At 39.4% G+C, this 8,930-nt stretch overlaps 2 long non-coding RNA genes across 3 annotated transcripts; both read right to left on the bottom strand.

Moving 5' to 3' along the window:
* Nucleotides 1-28: 28 nt before the first annotated feature.
* Nucleotides 29-3,204, bottom strand: LOC311428743. Its single transcript, XR_014687849.1, has 4 exons — nt 3,038-3,204; nt 1,685-1,814; nt 1,329-1,533; nt 29-182 (listed from the first exon to the last, which is right to left on the bottom strand). It is a non-coding gene; the product is annotated as an uncharacterized lncRNA (long non-coding RNA).
* Nucleotides 3,205-6,505: 3,301 nt separating this feature from the next.
* Nucleotides 6,506-8,930, bottom strand: LOC311428749. 2 transcript variants are annotated; one of them, XR_014687851.1, is made up of 4 exons: nt 8,790-8,930; nt 8,188-8,347; nt 7,236-7,327; nt 6,506-6,808 (listed from the first exon to the last, which is right to left on the bottom strand). It is a non-coding gene; the product is annotated as an uncharacterized lncRNA (long non-coding RNA). The 2 variants fall into 2 exon arrangements; XR_014687852.1 differs by having other exon boundaries at nt 8,188-8,930.

Consider the following 8,930-nt stretch of genomic DNA (forward strand, 5'->3'; position numbering starts at 1 on the left):
GGGCTAAAAAGCACATCTTCACCTGTAGATCTTTGATCCGGGTAGTACTCTAAGGCATTGTTACAGATTAGATTGATGTCCTTCAGCTAGTCTCCTGCAGCGAGGTACTGGCACGAGTCAATTTGAGTCAGAACTGTTGAAAGATCCATCGGCTCTTTAATCCTTGTGGCATAGTCAGGTACCTGCAGATCAAATACAAGCATTCAGAGGTTTTCATAACCTTGCACACTGTCTACTAAAATTATTCTGAAAACTTTAAATAAACGACTTCCTAAAAACCCTGAACATTTGCGATGCATCAGAAGACGCTGAAATTAACCAGTTTGCTTCTCAAAAATGGAAGGGCTCTTTCATTTTTCATTAGAGCGGCTAGGAGAGGACAACAAGAAGTAGGGAGGTCAGAAGCATGTGCATGGTAGAGAAGAAATACTGAGGGTGGGAGATTCATTTCACTTTGCTTCAGAAAATCACAACAGTGAAAGCTGAGCAAGCCATCCGGCATTCTCTTCGTTGTCGACATTGAGGAAAAGGTGCATGAATTGCACCTGTGAAGTACCTATTGCAGGCATCTACTTTAGAATGAGATAACTGGGCCCTGAGGTGCTCATTTCTTCCCTCAGACCAGAAGAGGAGACTAATGACCAGTTCAGATGAGGACATATGTATCTGTCTAGATTTTTCACAGCTCAAGAACCTAGGAGAAAAGGGGAAGAAAAGCCAGTGGATGCCCACAAGAAGAGGACTTTGCTGATCCGCAGGTATATTCAAGTTACATCTGTCTTTGAAATATACGCCCCTAGTTTAGGCTTATCTCATAAATTAAGGAGAAAAAGGCATCTAAGCAGCCAATTGGAGGAAAAAGAAAACACACTGCACTTATGGTTGATTCCTATTGAGGAGTTCCAGATGAAACAGAGAACAGGATCTCAAAACTTATTTTTACAAACTGCTGCTCTTATTCCTGTTCCCACAGGAACTGACAGTCCAATAAAGGGCTTCAGACTTCATTAAAGTAGTCCTGTAAATACTGTTTGTAATTATAAGGAAAGATCTCTGTGCTTTTCAGTGCTGTGACACGCCTACATATCAAAGCCTTTTCACGAGCAAACTGTGTTGGCATTTGGACTGGCTTTTTAGAATGAAACCAGGGCTTTCAGCGAATAATCCCATAAGAGACATTTGAGAGTCAGCAGAAGTAAAAGCACTGCCTCTGCTTCTTGCAAAATCCTTACAGTGCAGCCCTAAAAACAAAGTTGAACCTCACCCAAAACGCTGAGAAATACGAACACTGAGAAGTTACAGACACACACAGATCAGCACTACTTTACCTTCTGTGGGTCAACGGGCTTTGCAAATTCCCTGAAATGTCTGTCAGTGGCAAGTCTGTGAGTAACGTCCCTCAAGAAAATTCTAAGGTCACGCAAGGTATCCTCCTCTTCCTCCTCCAACATCCCTACTTTTGTGGGGATCACTCTTGTGGCTTCTGAGGCTCAGCTGGTGGTGCTACAGGCACGACTTCCAATGTCCAATCAACTTCAATTCATCAGGAAAAATTAGCCAATTTACAGTACTCAAATACAAGCATATGACAAATTACTGACAGAAAATGACCACCAAAGCAAAGCCCAAAGAGCTAGTAACTTCGATAGGAAAGTTTTAGATGTACTTCTCATATCCTCCTCACCTCTTTTCTTTACAGGAGGCTTAGCCACTTCATTTAGAATTAGGTCCTCAAAAAAAGATGCTCTCTCTGCCCTACCAGGCAACTCAATATTGCACACTTCTCCAAATTCCTTATTAAATAATTTTTGGATCTAAAGCAGAAGGACGAGAGACATTTCAGATTTAAGGCCACAAAAAACTCATCTTCTATTCCAAAAAGACGAGTACCTTTTCAAATTAATAATAACCTGAAGAACACAAACTGAAAAAAGTTATCTTCCTGGCCTTAAAACGCTACATTTTCACAGGCTGGCACGGCAAATTCAAATATCACCTTTAAGAATCACCTATAGAATTAATGCTCGGTGAAGGGATTGTACGCTACACTGATAAAGTAATGGCTTTCACCACATCCAACAGCGCCTCCTTTGTATTTACTTGCCTTGCTGCAGCCTTTACTTAGAACCTTTATGGCTATAGAGGGAAGAGAAAGGCTTCAGCAGACAAGTGAGGGCTTTTTGCTGAGTTTTTATTTCTCTCCCAAAAGGTGTCTGAAGTAGCTAGTACCTCTACGTCTTCCTCCATTTTCAAGTTCTAGTATTAAAAGGTAGGTAAGGAATTTCACTACTTATTTTAGAAGGAATTTACAGCCTGTACAAAAACTTCTGTGGGAACTCAAGCACTTTCAAAGCAGTTGATAATAAACACGTCTAGGTAAGACCCGTTCTCTTCCCCCAATGACTGAGACCAAATCATCAGAATGACAACAGCGTGGTCCTGTTTTGGGCACCTTCCCTTAATGTAAACTCTCAGAAGTCAATGAAGTTCTGCACCTACTTTTACTACACTTTATTTAGGACTACAACTAGAATTCGATTCCAAAGTTACTTTAGCAGAAATTGGAACTCAGCTTTCCAGCTTGGAAAGCTTTGGCCTATATGAAGAAAGAAACTGATTTATTTATTTTTTTTTTTAATCAAAGTGTTTCAATTCTCTACTAAATTGCATTATTAGCAGTTTACCCAACATAGCATGGAATGGCAGACTGTCAGAAGAAATCTCTTCAGTAAGAACATCCTCTTGTCATTTCAAGCACTTCATATTCTTGACTGAACCACTTTGTAGCCACCAGAATTATTGTATTAATTTATTATTTGCATGTGTGAGAAGGGGGTGAAAGTCACTTGCTTGATTCAGAAAAAACCTGAAGCAGATGCTTTCACAGTATTCTTTTTCTCTAAGCAAATTTTAAGTGATTTGTTAGGGTGCCTGAGTAATAACAGCATGCATTTAAGAAAGCACAGCATTTTGATGCTGAAAGCATATATAAATTACAAGACACTGAAGAAATAGTAAGAAAAGTATTGACAAATACCTCTTCTGGGAGATCTGAGTGACGTACATCAGACGTAGCAAGCAGCAAAACTGGCGAAAATGCTGGAATGTTACGTAGTAGAGTTAGAAAAGTAAGTTTCAAGGCAGGTCCAGCGTTGTCCCACCATAAATGGATATCTGGGACATAAATTGTGCTTGGTGCTGTCTTCTGAGCATTTCGGATCAGCTAGTGAAAAGGAAAGCTTGGGTAAGAAAACTAAAACACGTACAAGAACCTCTTAATACATAGCTACATAGCCATCTGACTGCCCCATGAAATGAAACTGCGTGAACAGAGTGGCAAGCATCCTTTCACATAAGGAATTTCTCTGTGCACCCTTTCAGATTATCAGTATTCGGAGAACTCTAGTCAGAAGATGGGAAGGATATATTCAGGCAGTGGCTAGACACCGTAACTATATGGCCACAGCCACAATCATCGCATAACAAAGAAAGGAAATGTCCCTCTTAAGGGACACATCAGTATTCAGTCGTGTAACATGTCTGTCCTTACTTGTATGGCTCTCAAATGTTTCCACTAAAGGTAAAAATATTTTAAGGTAGTGATGCCAAACAAGAAAATGGATTTCCTGCCTAAAAGTAAAAACACCAAATCTGTTCATTTTTTCTAGTTAAAACCACATCACCGTGCAAATGAAGTGTTTTCTGAATGTTAATGCTTTTATTGCACATACTGCAACAGCACAAGTTGTGTATGTCCGTGCGAAAACAAAATAAACAGAAGCCCCAAACCTTGGTTGCCTTACTAATATAATTTAGAAGAAGCCTACAAAAAGTAGCCGACATGCAGTCTGATACAGAGCCATCTACTGGGAGCACACAGTCTTAGGAGGCAATGAGAACTACTTTCTGGATCCCAGTGACATGAGCAGCATTTCTTTCCACAAAGAGATGTTTATTAGCAACACCGCCCAGCTTCCTGAGCTGCTAGCAACAGCCTCACTGTAAAACTGGGTATGGAAAATGTCGACATGTACAACATCCAGATTGTTTGTGGTGCTGTCTAAAAGAAAAGGGCATTTTCAGACAGAAGCAAACATCCCAGCACATTAAAACAAGGCCACCTCCATTACCAATGAATTTTGCTCACCTTACTTGCAACTCCATTGATCCTTTACATACAGTCAGTGAATCCGATGAGAAGAAAAAGAAAAAAGGTACCTGTCCGCAGATTTCTTCTGGCGATGCAACGTTTGTAAGCAGAACAGAAAGGTCCAGGGTGTGAACGGGAAATTTCTCCAAAGCGTGCAACACCGCGGGTGCCACGTAAGAAACCTGGCCGTACCCTTCTTTTTTACTATTAGCAGACGGGGCTGGCATGATGTTGGTTCACAGAAAGCACTCCTAGAACAGGAGTTAAGAAAACAAGTTTATAAATGAGGTGCTGAATAGACACACAGATGTTCCAAGTAATTTTCCTATAGACTTTCTTTTCCCTCCCCAAATAATCCAAATGGCAGCGGTACATTAAATACATGTAAGATTTCCAGTTAAGTTATTCAGTCATTCCAATTGTTTCACCTTCTTCCCTTGTGTTTCCTATTCTTTACTAAACCAAGACTGCAAATTAATATCCCTGCAATCTTGCTTTACTTTATTATAAATTTATTATTTATTATATATTTATTATTTACTTTATTATAAATTTATTTTTATTTAAAAATAAATTGGTGAGGAGCATTTGTTTCCCCACTACAATCAGGCTGTACCTCTGCTGGCTTAAATCAAAGATGCTAGAGACTTAGCCTTGCTCTAAAGCACAGAAAATCTTCTGGACAGCACAGCAATAGAAACTGAGAAAAATAACTGATCCAGCTGTGACAACATGATCTAACTTTCCAACTGTGGGCTTGCATGACTTCCATACTAAAATAGCACAAGATTAACACAACTCGGTGGCTTAACAAATAAAGACACCATTCAATTTTCTCTCAAGGTGTTTTAACAAGCCCTTTCTCAGTTTTCTTTCTGCTACATAATTCACTACTGGTTTAACAATCCTGGAAAACAGAAGGGCAAAAGGTGGCAACACAAACCCATAAAGCTGGGGTATTTTTAGCTAAAAGGACAGACTGCACATTTATGTGGTCTTGAGTCTTTCAAAGAATGCCATGGATTAAGTCAACGTGTTCTGGTAGTCTACGGATCACTTTGGCTTACGAAGAGAAGCCTGGGCTTTTCAATTTGGTCATTCAGAGCAACTTCATTACAACTTTAGTCCCTCCACCCTTTCTTCTTGTGAATACCAAGCACCCCTTCAACACACAAACTTGATGTTGCCCCTTCATCTACCACCCCTCGCACTTTTAACAGCTGGAACTGTTTACAAAGACTCAGCAGACCTGAGAATTTAAACGTAACAGGGATCTATCTTTCTTTACCTGCTGAAACAGAGGCAATTTTTCTCTGGTCCGTCAGGCATTCCATCTTTTAATTCATCTCCAGAAACCAAGGATGCATCGTCATCACTGTCAAACATATCATCTTGTAAAATAGGATTGAAATGGTCTGAAAGGCAAAAGAGGTTTGTTAACTTTCCTGAATAGCCTTTGTCTCTTTCTCTTCCATTAATACAGCTTCTAAATCAGTGCCAAAACCCTTTCTTCATTTGAGAGCACACACTGAAAGCTATTTCCTAGAGTTCAGCCCACCACAGATCTAAGGAGATGGAACAAGGCCCTACAAAGCTGTACTAAGTCCCACTGATGTGTACGTATAAGGTACGCTACTCTTGGTGATTTTTTTCTCCCCCTTAGAATAAAGGAGATTACGAACAATTTCTGCAGTTGCTAAATAGCTAAAATAAAACAAAAACAAACAAGACCATTTCTTTCTGGAGGAGGTTCCCACAATGAAAGCACGGGGATAAAGGATGTGATGGCCACAGAATTCCATTCATCTAGTAAATATCAATGCTAATTGATCTCACGTGTATAGTACGATTCACAAACATTTAAATTAGGAGACTGGTTAAAAATGATGATAGCTAAAACAATATTTAGCTTAGACCAGTTATACTTGTATCCTGGTCCTGACATTCTTCAGAAAGGAATTAGAAACATTGACCTAGAAATGCTTCCCCTCCAAAGATCTGAGTTTTGATTTTTAAAAGAAAAATAGGTGCCTTATACTTCAAACCTCAAGTCAACCTCTACAAATGCTAATTATCTTAGCTGCCCTCAGAAGCAGGATGCTTCAGTAGAGAACGCATCGTCCTTTACTGTGTTTTGAGTCATTCAGAGCTTCCATTTGGCATTTCAGTTTCGAATCCACAATAAAACCTATGCGTTGTATTCCAGACTTGCCCAAAAAAAAGACATGCACATGGAAATAATAAAATTCTACCACCATTATGTCTGAAAGGTTTAAGTTGATTGCACAAACCGCAAGTTTTTGCTTTAGCAGAATTATAAAGAAGTGGATGCTGTGGTTATACCTTGCTGTCGGTCCTTCTTTAGCGCAAGCTGTGCATGCGGGAAGATCTTCTGCACAACTTGTAAAATATTCTCTACTGATCTTTGAAAAAGTGGCTTGAAAATGGGTGATAGTGCTTATACGGGTGAAGCCTTGATCCGGTTTGAAGCTGGAACAACCTTCTTCATAGCCATGAAAAAGTCCTTTGCTTTTATTTTAATAGAATTAACGTCTAGTAGCAACTTCTCCCTACTTGCATAAATCTGAGGATAGCATCGGCGTAGAGAGCACAGCGCAGCTTCAGTACAGAGGGATTTGATATCTGCACCACAGTATCCTAACAAACAAAAATCAAACGTTACATCGGTCAAGGCCCAGGTTTACAACATGCAACATTTAAAGAATTTGTAATGCCAAAACCAAACAGCTTAACAGGGAATTCAAAGTGCTACCGCTCTGCAGGGGTGTTTCATGTTGCTCACTGCCTGATATCCTGCGCTTATGCAGCTGAAGCAGACTCCTCATCAAAAACTATACTCTTGAGGAAGATGCCCCAGAACCATTTAATGTTCTCAGACAACAAGAGGAACGATAACAAAGAGTAAATAGATGAAAGCATCTCACTCAGATTGCTATGAAGGTGTGCCAGCTGCCTCGTTGACTAGTTGTGCAGCAAGGCACAAGAGCATGGGTACTGCCTGGTACAAGCTAAGGTTCTTTACAACTTGGTCACAAGCAAGAATCCGTTTCTGTTTCAGTCTTACCAATGCATTTCTCAGCTAGTTCATCAAGCAACATGTCCGGTGGCTGAGGGGTCCAGTCACAAGTATGAATCTTGAAAATTTCTTTTCCAACCCTGAAGCAAAATCATTGCATTTTAGCTTGTCCCAAGTTTTCCTTAAAAATACCAACAAGAAACAAACAAACCAAAAGGCAAACAAACAGACAAAAAAAACAGTCCTCCCTCAAAACCCCTCATCTACTAATACACTTTTCTTACTTGCTCAACTTTCAAGTATTTTACAGTTATTTAATATACACTCTGCATTGTCAACCAGGAAATTGAATATTTCTTATTTGTTATACTGAACTTTTTCTAGGAACCTACAGTGAAAGAAAAGGCATTTATAGCTTCAATAACAAGTTTCCAAACTACGAGACCTAAGGACCCAGAGGAAAATACTGTAATGAAAAATTTATCCAGAAACATTTCTTTGCTGTCCAAAAAACTTCTCTAAAACTTAGCAAGCTTTCATTGGGACAGTCTCATTACTTCATCACATTTGCTTTCCAGCCAGTAAATTCACAGAAAGCACTTCTGGCACAATGCTTCCAATTGCTACAATTACTATAAAGAAGAAAAGAATTATGACTCAAACTACTACCACTGATCCGGGGCACAATCAAATGCAAACACGTCCACTATTCACTCATAAGGGAAGGATTGAGACCAAAAACACAACTTCATGATGAAAGCGCCCAAGTGGACTAAATAATTAAGCAAACAGGTACAACTTTGGGAATTAAAGGTTTGATTATAGAACTAACTACTTGGTGGTATCATCCTGACCATATATATCCAGTACCAGATTTGCCCTCCATGGAACAACGCAGTGTCTCCACGTGTCACTCTTTTGTTCAAGTTGTCAATTATTTTTTTTTCCTATAAAGTTGGACTTTGCCATGGTAGCACTAACGTTGAATTTAAGTTCTCACCTCTTAATTTGGCAAGTTGAAGAGGAACTGTCTGCCAAAGCGTCCTGGTCTTCGTAAAGCAGGATCTATAGAATCCAGTCTGTTGGTAGCTCCGATTACCACGATCTCCCCTCTGTTATCTATGCCATCCATAAGCGTCTGAAGAGTTGAAACAATGGAACTAATAGAAAAATATAATTTTTACTTACTGGTTCAGTAAATTTTGATACATTCCACATGACTTTTTTGATGCCGGAATAACCTTCTTCCTAGTGGTCATTCAAAACTGGGAAAAAAATAGTCTACCAAGTCGGGGTTTTTTTGATTTGATAATAAATCTGCAGACTGTTAAGTCATCAAGCACTTCAAGACTGTTTGAAATAATCTCTACGTTAATATAAAAGGAGTACTGCACACTTCTGCTCAGGAAGAAAATCACGGAAAATGTCAACTTTGATTTTAGATGTTGAATTTGTTGCAGTGAGATCTTCCTCATCGCACGATTCTATTTGGATTTAAACCATATTATCTATGGAGAGACCAAGATTAGGACAAGAACAGCACAGAGTTCAGCATGAAGCCAATCAGGAGCTCAAGTTTGTATTCTTTGTATTCAACTTTACCCTTCTCTTGCTGGAAGGACCTGCTTTTTGACTCTCCTTCTCTTCACTAGGAGCATGTTCCCTCTTGCATTCGTAATGCTCTTTCTCAGTGGTTTTAGTCTTGTCCTTTGTATCTTGGCATCTCTCTGTAACAGCTGAGGA

Source organism: Aythya ferina (genome assembly GCF_964211825.1).
Source record: "Aythya ferina genome assembly, contig: HAP1_SCAFFOLD_132, whole genome shotgun sequence".
Lineage (NCBI taxonomy): Eukaryota > Metazoa > Chordata > Aves > Anseriformes > Anatidae > Aythya > Aythya ferina.